Below are 13,741 nucleotides of genomic sequence, written 5' to 3' on the forward strand. Positions count from 1 at the left end.
CACTAGGAGCTAAAGCCCCTCTAGGGGGCGGAGCTCCACGACATATAACGTTAGTTACCTAATGTAACTCGGGTTATATGAGTGGAGCGGAGCCCCCTAGACCTGTTGCCCTGCCGTCCCACGAGTTATGCTGAATAATAATCTCGGGAGGGCGTTCTCTGGGCTCTAAGGTCATATATAGGGGTAGGCGTGCCCTGATTGGCTGACGCATCTTGCATACTGAGTTTTCGGGATCTAGATTAGATTTTTTTAGAAGAGGCTTAATTTCCGCTATTTTTAGTGAGTTTGGTACGCATCCGGAGGAAAGGGAGCAATTTATTATGTTCAGCATTGGCTGACCTAGCACAGGAAATAGCTCCTTAAGTAATTTTGTTGGAATCGGGTCTAGCTGAGAGTTTGTGGGTTTAGAACTCATTACAAATTTTGTAAATATGTCGAGCGATACGGTATCAAAAAATTCAAGTGTCCCCATTGACACCTGGTCAGGGAGGTTCAGGCCATATTTTTGACAACTGAGATTTTGAGGACCATAACTATTTAAGGAGTCAGTTATTTGTTTTCCAATGGTGACGATCTTTTCATCAAAGTAGTTCATGTATTCATTACAACTAAAGTGAAGACCCACTTCACTTGCTAAGCTTTGCTTTTTTGTTAACTTTGCAACTGTATCGAAGAGAAATTTTGGATTGTTTTTGCTCGCCTCTATCAGGTTGCAGAAATAAACTGATCGAGCAGACGTGAGTGATTTTCGGTATTGTAGTGTACTGTCTATCCAGGCTAGTCTAAATACTTCCAACTTGGTGGAGCGCCACTTTCACTCCAATTTTCTGGAGGCTTGCTTAAGTGCTCTAGTATTGTCTGTGTACCAGGGAGCAAGTTTCTTGTTGCGTATTTCTTTTGTTTTTAGTGGTGCAACTGTGTCTAATGTATTTCGCAGTATTGAGTTTAGATCCTCGATTTGATCGTTTACAGATTTATTTACTCTGTCGTTAATGAGCGAACTTGTAAGTATATCAAGGAATGTATTTGTAGTCCGAGGATTTATAGTACGGCTTTTGAAACTCATTGTTGTGGATTTCTTGTTTTAACGGTAAATGTAATAAGACAGTGATCCGATAATCCAGGATTTTGGGGGTAAATTATTAGATCTACAATATCTATTTCTCGTGACAGGACTAAAGGTATGATTGTGGCAATGTGTTGGACCTGAGACATGTTGGATGAAACCCATTGAGTCAATTATGGCTTCAAAGGCTTTTTGAAGAGGATCATTGGACTTTTCCATATGAATATTGAAATCGCCAAAAATGTGAATACTATCTGCCATGACTACAAGGTTAGACAAGAATTCTGGAAACTCATTGAGGAACATTGTGTATGGCCCGGGGGGCCTATAAATAGTAGCTATGTAAAACGATTTATCGGCCTGGTTAACTTTCATGAGTAAAAACTTAGAAAGAATGAAACTCAGTGATATGTTTTAGAGTACATTTATATTTACTGTCATAAATATTAGCAACACCCCCTCCTTTTCGGGACGCACAAGGGATATGATCACTAGTATAACCAGGAGGAGAGGCCTGGAACGAGTCACAGTGGCAATAGGTAAAGCTGTACTGACTACTCTGGCTATGCTATTGACAGACTCCACTATGCTAGCAGGCTAGCTAACAGCCTGCAGCCTGACCTGCACCCTATCTCATGTTAAAGCTATAGGAGTGAGTGAGATTCCTGTCAATGTTCCTAGATAAAAGAAGAGCACCACTCCAGCTAGGATGGAGTACGTCGCTCCTCAGCAGATCAGGCCTGGCCCTATTTCTGGGAGAGTCCCAAAAAGAAGGCCAGTTATCTACAAACTCTACCTCCTGCGACGGGCAGAACTCGTTTTCAGCCAGCGATTGAGTTGTGCAAGTCTGCTGTAGAGCTCGTCACCACCCCTAGCTGGGAGGGGGCCAGAGACAATTACTTGATGCCGACACATCTTTCTAGCTAGTTTGCACACTGATGCTATGTTCTGCTTCGTAACCTCTGACTGTTTCATCCTAACATCGTTGGTGCCAACGTGAATAACAATATCTCTGTACTCTCTATACTTGCCAGTTTTAGACTTTGCTAGCACCAACCCCAGATTTGCGGCTACGTCGGTGGCTCTGCCCCCCGGTAAACAATGTACGATCGCCGGCTAATACTGCGTGTAATGGAATCGCCGATGACTAAGGTTTTTCAAGGCCACCGGTAGAACATTCCCCTCCGAAGACGGCTCTGGCCTTGACTCCGACTCCAGTGGGGAAAACCTGTTCAAAGTCTCAGTTGGATTTAGCAACGATTCAGGTTTAACTTGTCGACGGCATTTCTTCCCAGTGACCAAGAGAAAGTTATTGCCCGGCTGCAGGAGCTGTACAGCGGGGCTAAAAAAACTATAGTTTCTACCTGGTGGCACTGACACAGATTTTTCTATTTCTACACTAGCATAATCCTTGCCTGACATTTGCGTCAGAAGCCGAGCCTCTAACTCTGCTATCTTTAACTGAAGACGAACGTTCTCCTCCGTGTTGTTGCTACAACAATTGCAGTGATAAGGCATTGTAATGATACTTAGCCTCGGGTGTTCAGGGGTGAGTAGTTCCTTTAATTATGTCCAAAAAGAGTCCCGGTGTAGTAAAGTTGGGTAAGAGGTCAACAGATAAATATTGCATTGGTAAAACTCTTAAAATAGAATTTTGACCAATTAGTTTATATAGAGTAAATTCAAAAAGTTTGGCAGGTAGCCAGGTAGGTAACAGCAGGCAGAGTACAGCACGTCAACAATCCCACAATGCAGTTCGTCTCAAACAAGGTCTGGGGCTCCATGCAAGATCTCACCTCGTGGGGCATCAGTGATCATAAGGAAGGTGAGGGATCAGCCCAGAACTACACGGCCGGACCTGGTCAATGACCTGAAGAGAGCTGGGACCACAGTCTCAAAGAAAACCATTAGTAACACACTACGCTATCATGGATTAAAATCCTGCAGCGCACGCAAGGTCCCCCTGCTCAAGCCAGGGCATGTCCAGGCCCATCTGAAGTTTGCCAATGACCATCTGGATGATCCAGAGGAGGAATGGGAGAAGGTCATGTGATCTGATGAGACAGAAATAGAGATTTTTGGTCTAAACTCCACTCGCCGTGTTTGGAGGAAGAAGAAGGATGAGTACAACCCCAAGAACACCATGCCAACTGTGAAGCATGGAGGTGGAAACATCATTCTTTGGGGATGCTTTTCTGCAAAGGGGACAGGACGACTGCATCGTATTGAGGGGAGGATGGATGGGGCCATGTATCGCGAGATCTTGGCCAACAACCTCCTTCCCTCAGTAAGAGCATTGAAGATGGGTCGTGGCTGGGTCTTCCAGCATGACAACAACCGGAAACACATGGCCAGGGCAACTAAGGCGTTGCTCCGTAAGAAGCATCTTAAGATCCTGGAGTGGCCTAGCCAGTCTCCAGACCTGAACCCAATAGAAAATCTTTGGAGGGAGCTGAAAGTCTGTATTCCCTGCTGCAGTGTGTGCAAACCTGGTCAAGAACTGCAGGAAACGTATGATCTCTGTAATTGCAAATCATGCAATGTGATTTTCTGGATTTTTGTTTTAGATTCCATAACTCACAGTTGAAGAGTACCTATGATAAAAATAATAGACTTCTACATGCTTTGTAAGTGGGAAATCCTGCACAATCGGCAGTGTATCAAATTCTTGTTCTCCCCACTGTATATAACACCAGGTAGGCCTATTGCATATCATTGTTCTGAGAATTATGCGTTGAATAGATAACTAAATAACATTTTATATGACTCGGCTAATATTATGGAAGATATACTCTGTTTTTACCAGCTATCCAACCAACCAAAATCGGAGAAATTTTAACTAGCGCTTCCTCCGTCACCAAACGGAGGCGCACAATCCACAAGGCGCACAATTCTTATTTTGGTTCAAATAAAGATGTTTTTATTACATTAAATAATAAACTCTAACATACAATGTGTCATAATTATTTTGCGCAGCTTTTTCAATTGAAGTAATCCAAAAGTAATAAATTTTTTTCAAAAGTATCTGTAATCTGATTACAATATTTTTGTTGGTAACATGCCACATTACAGTAAAACATTTTTTTTTATCTGGGTACGTGCTATGTTCATCCTAGGTCATTTGCAGAATGGTTATTCCCGATTTAAACTAGATGTTTCCTACAAGCGTTGCGTTCATAATGACAATTGTTCTCCCAATTTAGGCTAAATATCCTCTACTAGTCTCTATAAAAAAATAAACAATCTTTCAGTTCTATGAATAAACAAGCATGGTAATGGTGGGCTGCATCCCAGCCCACACGGAAAATATATTTTTACAATGCAGAATGCATGTGGAATGTAACGTATACATGACGAATGCATTTAACTTTATTCAAAATGCATCTTTCAAGTATGAATGGCAACCTTTTAGGTATTTAACCTTTTATTCTGAGATATATGTTCCACATGCTTTAAAAATGTATACATATATTTGAATTCAAATTAAGTTATATACCCATCATTTCTGGTTATATCCTTAGAGGCCTCAGGATTTAGTGGATTGGTCCTGGCATGGACTGTGGGGTTCCTTAGGTGTAACCCAGGGATGTGTTTTTTGCTAAAATATTATGTTCTATCCAACAATAGGACCATTTTCTAATTTTCAGAACAAATGCAGCCCAATTGTCCTCACACAGCGAATATACAAACATCACTTTAAAAATTGTAATCATTAGTTCTAGATGTATTAATAAAAAAATAAAAAAAATACATTAATTGGCACATTTTTGATATATTAAGTGTTTCCCAAATATGTTAAAAAAGTATCAATTATTTAAGGTGTATTTGTTTTCTGTATTGGGAGGTGGGGGCAGTATACTAGATCCCTCTCCCCATTGATTTGTTGATCTGCTTATTTTAATGCATCTACGATTAAATTCTGGTTCATGAATATAGGTTTAAACTAATTAGAAAGTATACAGATTAAAAGGATTCTCCCTTTGTTAATAAAAAAAAAAAAACTCTCATATGCTCTCCTTCTCTATATTAAATTATGTTCTACTTCTCTATCATCAAGTTTTTTTAAAAGTTATTTTTATAAACAGCCCATACAATGATGTTATTAAATGAATGCACCATCTACCCTTACCTAAAGGATTATTAGGAACACCATACTAATACTGTGTTTGACCCCCTTTCGCCTTCAGAACTGCCTTAATTCTACGTGGCATTGATTCAACAAGGTGCTGAAAGCATTCTTTAGAAATGTTGGCCCATATTGATAGGATAGCATCTTGCAGTTGATGGAGATTTGTGAAACCAATTTGAAATGATTCGAGCTTTGTGACATGGTGCATTATCCTGCTGGAAGTAGCCATCAGAGGATGGGAACATGGTGGTCATAAAGGGATGGACATGGTCAGAAACAATGCTCAGGTAGGTCGTGGCATTTAAACAATGCCCGATTGGCACTAAGGGGCCTAAAGTGCACAAAGAAAACATCCCCCACACCATTACACCACCACCACCAGCCTGCACAGTGGTAACAAGGCATGATGGATCCATGTTCTCATTCTGTTTACGCCAAATTCTGACTCTACTATCTGAGTGTCTCAACAGAAATCGAGACTCATCAGACCAGGCAACATTCTTCCAGTCTTCAACTGTCCAATTTTGGTGAGCTTGTGCAAATTGTAGCCTCTTTTTCCTATTTGTAGTGGAGATGAGTGGTACCCGGTGGGGTCTTCTGCTGTTGTAGCCCATCCGCCTCAAGGTTGTGCGTGTTGTGGCTTGACAAATGCTTTGCTGCATACCTCGGTTGTAACGAGTGGTTATTTCACTCAAAGTTGCTCTTCTATCAGCATAAAATCAGTCGGCCCATTCTCCTCTGACCTCTAGCATCAACAAGGCATTTTCGCCCACAGGACTGCTGCATACTGGATGTTTTTCCCTTTTTGTAAACCCTAGAAATGGTTGTGCGTGAAAATCCCAGTAACTGAGCAGATTGTGAAATACTCAGACCGGCCCGTCTAGCACAAACAACCATGCCATGCTCAAAATTGCTTAAGTCACCTTTCTTTCCCATTCTGACATTCAGTTTGGAGTTCAGGAGATTGTCTTGACCAGGACCACACCCCTAAATACATTGAAGCAACTGCCATGTGATTGGTTGATTAGATAATTGCATTAATGAGAAATTGAACAGGTGTTCCTAATAATCCTTTAGGTGAGTGTGTAGTATCCACACAGACCTCCTGATATACACCCACTCCTGCACTGACATAAGTTTTAATTGGAAGACCTTATGTTAGACAAGTTTGTCTCAAACTGTTTTCACCAGGGCACATGGCACCAATGCACCAGACTTGTGAAGGGACCAGGGAAGGTGTTGACTAGTTTCTCATTTTCACCAGGGCACAAGGCGCCAACGCGCCAGACTGGTTATAAAAATAGGAGAGGGGTTAGCAGGTTTCCCTGGCCCACCAGGACAGCCATCCTTATAGGTTGACGTATACATTGTTAGCATGCATGATAACCTTCCCATAACCCTAATGTTACATTAGTTAAAATCAACATCTTCACAAATGCTATTGGGTTAGATCTGCTGTTTTTCTTATGTAACCATAGTTATATCATAGAACTGTAACCATAGTTAAATCCCATCGGGGATGGGATCTGTGTGTAATAGTAACAATTTCTGTTTCCCCCCAGTGTTGAGAGAGTGGTTTCCAAGGACATAAGTTGAATAGGGTAAGAAAACGGGGATAAGGACTTTGTTAGCTGAAAGGTGGAGTAGAATGCAGAGTTACAGTTCTATGATAAAATTAAGCATCTATGAGGAATTTGTGTGGGTAATCCATCCTTATTGATTGTTTGTATTAGGAGAAGTATAAAGCAGGTCAAGGAGTGAGCTAACATAAATAAATTATGTAGCATTAATCCCACCACTGTCATTTCGCCTTCACCAGAGCTGAGAGACAAAAATAAAACCTCTCCACCACCTATTCTCTTCTTTCTTTATGACCCAGCCTTGTTCAGTAGAGCCTCTGTTTTGGCTTCTGTTTTGGTTTTTAGACAGAATGTATTTTATTTACACAATCAGGTTTCGGTTTTAGAAAGAGTGCTGTGAAGGACTAATGTAGCCTCTAACAGTAAACACTTAGACTAGTATCAGTAAGAGATAGGAGCCAGAGTTCTATGAATCTTAACATTTTTCATTATGAAGTACATTGTGTTTCTGACCTAGTACATTTTTGGAGACAATGTTGCCTTTAAGATTGCTAATACAAATAGATTCTTCCTATTATTATAAAGGGAAGACAAATACATGAGTCTTAATTTTAATCGGTATTAGCCTGTTTAGCATTTTTTATTCCTAGCAGTTTATTCCTAGTTCTTAATTCCTAGTTGTTACAAACTGAGCCATGTTATTCTCTCTTTAAAAAAATTGTGTGTGTGTGTGGGGGGGGGGGGGGGGGGGGGGGGGTGTATAGACATATGCAATTAAGAAATGACAGATACAAGATAAGGGTTTAATATTGGGGTTTAATAGAGTTAGTTCAATCCACACCACTCTAGTTAAGATTCTAACTTTGTGTTGTGCGAAATTCCATCGTTGTTTCCCACAAAGTATGTGTCCTGAATCCTGAATTACTGATAGACTTGATACAGCTTGTCTAATGACACCTGTGGCCCAGATCATTCCAGGGCCAAACCAAGCCCAGACCTATGAGACTGACTTGGGCACAGTAAGAGTGGCGATCCAGCCAGGACACTGACAGTTCCAGTTTCACCAAAACCAAGGCCAGGTGGGGGACAGACTATCATGTACAACAGTGAGTCCAAGGCTGGACCATAACTGGCAACCATTGTACATTATACAGACAAAATTGGGCACACGCATTAAACGTGGGACCCCAGAATGGCTGACAACATCAAATCACAAGTCACGAAACAGCAGTATCAGTCTTTAAACCCCTGTAGTTTTCCACATGTAACAACTAGGAAGGTTGGAGGAATGGAGAGAACCACGCAACACAACGTGACGTCAACATCCATGACTACACCAGTCAGGAGCCATTCACCAGGACATGGGGAGATCAGAGGGGAGTTGTATTTACATTTTCTTGTTTTATTATTTAATTTCATGTTTGGGTCTTAGCAATTTACCAGCAAAGTCCTATCATCTATTTGTGTTCATTGTTATTATACTTCAAGGACATTTTGGGGTTTTATTTAAGCTAATTTGAGACATCTGTGAAATAGCGCTTTGTGAAGCACTACCCCTATATCACCAAAAGATCAGTTTTTACTTACCTTACTATTTAGAACCTATTGACCAGTGAACAATATCTTTAGAACAGATTTAAACAGCTTAATTAGACAAACCACCAAATTTACTACAATTTCATTTGAAATTATTTGATTAAACTTATTTCAAATCTTAATTCATAGTTGTTTTTAAGTTGGAGTGAGTTGTGATCTTTTCAAAAGACTGAAACATTTTAGTTTCTGACATTAAATGAATGGTCCCACCATCTCTTTAATAGTTGAGTGTAATCTTTAGTATTGTTGTAGTTTGCTAGGGCCCAGGAGAATAAATAAACTGATGCAGTGTTTTGTCTTGTCCTTTCTCCTATAAGGACGGTGTGGCAAACCTCTAGTTAAATGCATGGAGACTCATTGGGAACAATCATGAAGTGAAACCTCTTGCAACCTTTCCATTTGGCACTTTTTGGGTTCCAGAAACAGATTTGTGGCATAACGAACATTTTGTTTGGGCAAAGGCTGAAGGCCTGACCTCCTTGTTATGTCTGGAACACATCTCCAATCCAACTGAGAGACAGAACAACACAACTTGAAATTGAACCTTGAGCACAACCTCAGAGTTGCTTACTCCAGAAGAAGAGACTCTGTGTACAGCGTCAAGACTGAGGCAAAGAGGCCTTTTGGGTCAATATCAATGGACGAGGACAACAACAGGACTTTGTGCCAGGTAAATGGAGAGGACTGGGGAGTAACTTCACAATTTAATTTAGACTGACATGTATTGGGATGTAGATTGCGCTATATCAGGTCAAATGGAGTGGGAAGTCAAAACCTGTAACTAGAATGTACTAGCTAAATTAAAATCCAATAAGTTAAAATCGGAATGGGTAAAGACAAATTGACTGGCTGAAACGAAAATTCTACCAGAAGAAAAATGGAAGGACTCCGTGGGGAAGCCCAAACAATTCCTGCAAACCAGGAAAACAGCGGTAAAAAGATAACTGATCTTCCTTCCGCGAAGGAAGCAACAACTCATTGGCAATGGACCTCAGCTGTTGGCCCTAATGAACAACATGACAGCTCAACATCTTAGGAAAGGACACATGTATCCAGGCCTACCACTGCCGACCAGACCACGACCCTCCAGCACAGGAGGATATACATCAGGAGTCTAGCCTGGACTCAAAAAAGACACAACTGGCAGACAAACACGAGAGCAGGAAAATCAGGTGACCTCCTCCTCTGCTGCTTCTGCGTGATAGCTGCAATCCTGGTCAGCCTACTGGTGATTTCTGTAGAGTCTAGAATACACAGGGACTGCCAAGGGTGGGGCAGGAAAATTTACTCTGACAGCCGAACCGAACAATCAAAGAAACCAGATTTTACTGCAAGTAAACGCACTTACACTGCACCTCAACACTTCCACAACTCACCAGCACGCTCCAACACATATTTTGGGGAAAGCAAATTCCAAAGGGGGAAGAATAGACCTAGCAGGGACTTAGTAGGAGCCCATATCAACAATGTGCAGGGACAGAAATACACCTGAATTGCAATAAGATCCCAGACAAGAAGGCAGAATATCTAGCCCTGGGTAGGCCATCAGGTGGTAATCCAATCTCTAACTGTGCTTTATTGTAACCAGCGGTTGTTATGGACATTTTTAACTAAGGTACATTTGAAATATGTCTGTCTTTCTATCACCTGGTATGTAACTCTGATCTTTGGTTGTGACACACATGTCTGTCTAAATATCAGAGCATCACTAGGTACTCTGGACATCTGTTCCTCTGCCTAGACCAATAAGGGTATCTGTCCTTTGTTCCTCAGGAATGTAGGAGAGGGGGATCTGGTATTTGCCTAAGGGGCATCATTGATTGGTATCAGCAGTTTATAGGGGTTACTCCTAAATCTGTATAACTCATCACAGTCTATATATCTATTGTTTGTCCAGATTATGTAAGACCTCTTAGGGGGATGAAGAGGTTACCCATGTGAGGGAGGATAGCCTGCCCCTTGTTTGAAGCCTAGGTATTGACAGAACAAAGAGAATGTGTTTTATTGACATAGGACAGCTGGGCAGCAACTTACCACACCCCTTTTAACTGTAACAAATATGGACTGTTCATGTATCTACAGGTGCTGGTCATAAAATTTGAATATCATCAAAAAGTTCATTTATTTCAGTAATTCCATTCAAAAAGTGAAACTTCAATGATGTATACATTCATTCCACACAGACTGATTTTGAGTGTTTATTTCTTTTAATTATGATTATAACTGACAACTAATGAAAATCCCAAATTCAGTATCTCAGAAAATTAGAATATTACTTAAGACCAAAAATTTTTTTTTTTTAATGTTGGCCAACTGAAAAGTATGAACATGAAAAGTATGAGCATGTACAGCACTCAATACTTAGTTGGGGCCTGAAGTACTGCAGCAATGCGGCATGGCATGGAGTTGACCAGTCTGTGGCACTGCTCAGGTGTTATGAGAGCCAAGGTTGCTCTGATAGTGGCCTTCAGCTCTTCTGCATTGTTTGGTCTGGCGTATCGCATCTTCCTCTTCACAATACCCCATAGATTTCTATAGGGTTAAGGTCAGGCGAGTTTGCTGGCCAATTAAGAACAGGGATACCATGGTCCTTAAACCAAGTACTGGTAGCTTTGGCACTGTGTGCAGGTGCCAAGTCCTGTTGGAAAATGAAATCTGCATCTCCATAAAGTTGGTCAGCAGCAGGAAGCATGAAGTGCTCTAAAACTTCCTGGTAGATGGCTGCGTTGACCTTGGACCTCAGAAAACACAGTGGACCAACACCAGCAGATGACATGGCACCCCAAACCATCACTGATTGTGGAAACATTACACGCTTCTGACGCTGTGTCTTGTTCAAGAGTGGCTTGACACAAGGAATGCGACAGCTGAAACCCATGTCTTGCATACGTCTGTGCGTGGTGGTTCTTGAAGCACTGACTCCAGCTGCAGTCCACTCTTTGTGAATCTCCCCCACATTTTTGAATGGGTTTTGTTTCACAATGTTCTCCAGGGTGCGGTTATCCCTATTGCTTGTACACTTTTTTCTACCACATCTTTTCCTTCCCTTCGCCTCTCCATTAATGTGCTTGGACACAGGGCTCTGTGAACAGCCAGCCTCTTAAGCAATTACCTTTTGTGTCTTGCCTTCCTTGTGCAAGGTGTCAATGGTCGTCTTTTGGACAGCTGTCAAGTCAGCAGTCTTCCCCATGATTGTGTAGCCTACAGAACTAGACTGAGAGACCATTCAAAGGCCTTTGCAGGTGTTTTGAGTTAATTAGCTGATTAGAGTGTGGCACCAGGTGTCTTCAATATTGAAACTATTCACAATATTCAAATTTTCTGAGATACTGAATTTGGGGTTTTCATTAGTTGTCAGTTATAATCATCAAAATTAAAAGAAATAAACACTCGAAATATATCAGTCTGTGTGCAATGAATGTATACATTATACAAGTTTCACTTTTTGAATGGAATTACTGAAATAAATCAACTTTTTGATGATATTCTAATTTTATGACCAGCACCTGTACTTCAGAGACTCCTCAGATGATTATTCCGTAAGCGCTTGACGCGTCACTCTATTTGCAAATAAACGATTAATTGTGCCAAGAGAATTTCTTCTCTGTCCTTACTCCTTTAAAAGTTCTGATCGATAGACTTTCCATCACATGGTACACACGTTACCTATCCTGGCTGACCCATAAGCAGACATGGGGCACTCGATCGATGGTCATGCTACTGCCCATGTACGGTGGGATACAGTCCTTGGGTCTGGTGCGTGATGTAGCTTTGGAGATAGAACATCTTGCTAATGCGACTGCTAGGGCCAGTAATCTGATTTCTGAGGAGCTAGGAGCTACCTGCTTGCTTTCTCTACAGAACAGGGCAGCCATAAACTGTTGGCCTCTAAGGGAGGAACCTGTGCTTTGAGAGGATAAGAATGTTGTACATTTATACCATACTAGAATTCCACTGTCTCTGAAATGAAATTCCCACCAGGCCCACAGTGATGACATCAAAGGACCATTCTCCAGGATAGCTGAATTATGGGGTCAGTATTGCTGGGTAGGCTTTGAATAGGTTTGTATAGTCATTGTAATCATAGTAGTAATTGCCCCCTTAGTATTTCTCGTGCGCATCAGCTGCCGACTGGCTCTGAGTGTGTTGTTTTGAACAAAGGATCAGTTTAGCATAGAACTGAGAGACATGCCTTAGATTGAGACATCCCAATTTTAACATGATCTGAAACCTACCGACTTTACTTACTGATTTACCGATGCCCATATGTATTGACTACACCCCAAGTCCATGCTAAGGTAAAATATTCACATAGTTAACCTGGAGTTGCCATGATGGTATACATCAAACCCAGAAGGCACCTTGGTCCGGTCTGGTGAACCACAGGACGACTACGCTGATGGACCCTCCCATTGTAGAAGTGCCAAAATCTTCCTGTTTCAGTTCTTTGTATTTTGTATATTTGTATAATTTGTATAACCATAACAACTGCCTTGATTTTCAGTGTTTGATTCAGATGTAACATATTTAAAGTAACTGTAACCTCCTGGTCCTTAAGATCCAGGATATTTTTAATATGTAATAAATGCATTCTTTTAATAAATTAATTATTTTTGTTTGTATTGTCCCTGATGGGACAAAAGGGAGGAATTGTAGAAGATTATTTTATTACCATATCCTTATTTATCCTGCAAATTAACTGTAATAAATGGACTGTTTAAGACTAGGCCTAAATTTGCTTTAGACTGTTCATGGTTGCTACGGATAGAATAAGACCTAGGTCAGCATGCCCTGTTCCTTCAGACCATTGTTGTGTGCGTTTCCACCGTGGTCTAATCACCCGCGAAGATTAGGCAAATTAGTCGGCTTACGTATGCACCATACGCTATACAAAGTGACAGACAGGCATCTGCATTATTTACGCAACACTGCAACACCACAGCAACCAGGGAGGAGATTCAAGTTGTGTTGCTGTTGATGTTACTCCTGTCCACGCTGCAGGAAGGCCCGGTTAGTGTCGTCCATGTCCCTCAGTGCGTCAAGGAAGTCTGTGTCTCTTTTCCTCTTTCCTAAGAAGAAAAATAAACACAAACACACCAAAATAAACGCTGCCTTAATATTTTTTACACAAATTAACTTGTTATACAACTGCATCTACCATCGCTCATGTTTCATATTCATATCCTTTCATTTACACTTGAGTTGCTTATTTTCATCTTCAAAACATTGCAAAAATCAGAAACTTTTTATCAAAAACTGATGCAGAAGAACTAATCCATGCTTTTGTTACTTCTAGACTAGATTACTGCAATGCTCTACTTTCTGGTTACCCTGACAAATCAGTAAATACACTTCAATTAATGCTGCACA

The sequence above is a fragment of the Esox lucius genome, chromosome 15 (assembly GCF_011004845.1).
Source record: "Esox lucius isolate fEsoLuc1 chromosome 15, fEsoLuc1.pri, whole genome shotgun sequence".
Taxonomy (NCBI): Eukaryota; Metazoa; Chordata; class Actinopteri; order Esociformes; family Esocidae; genus Esox; species Esox lucius.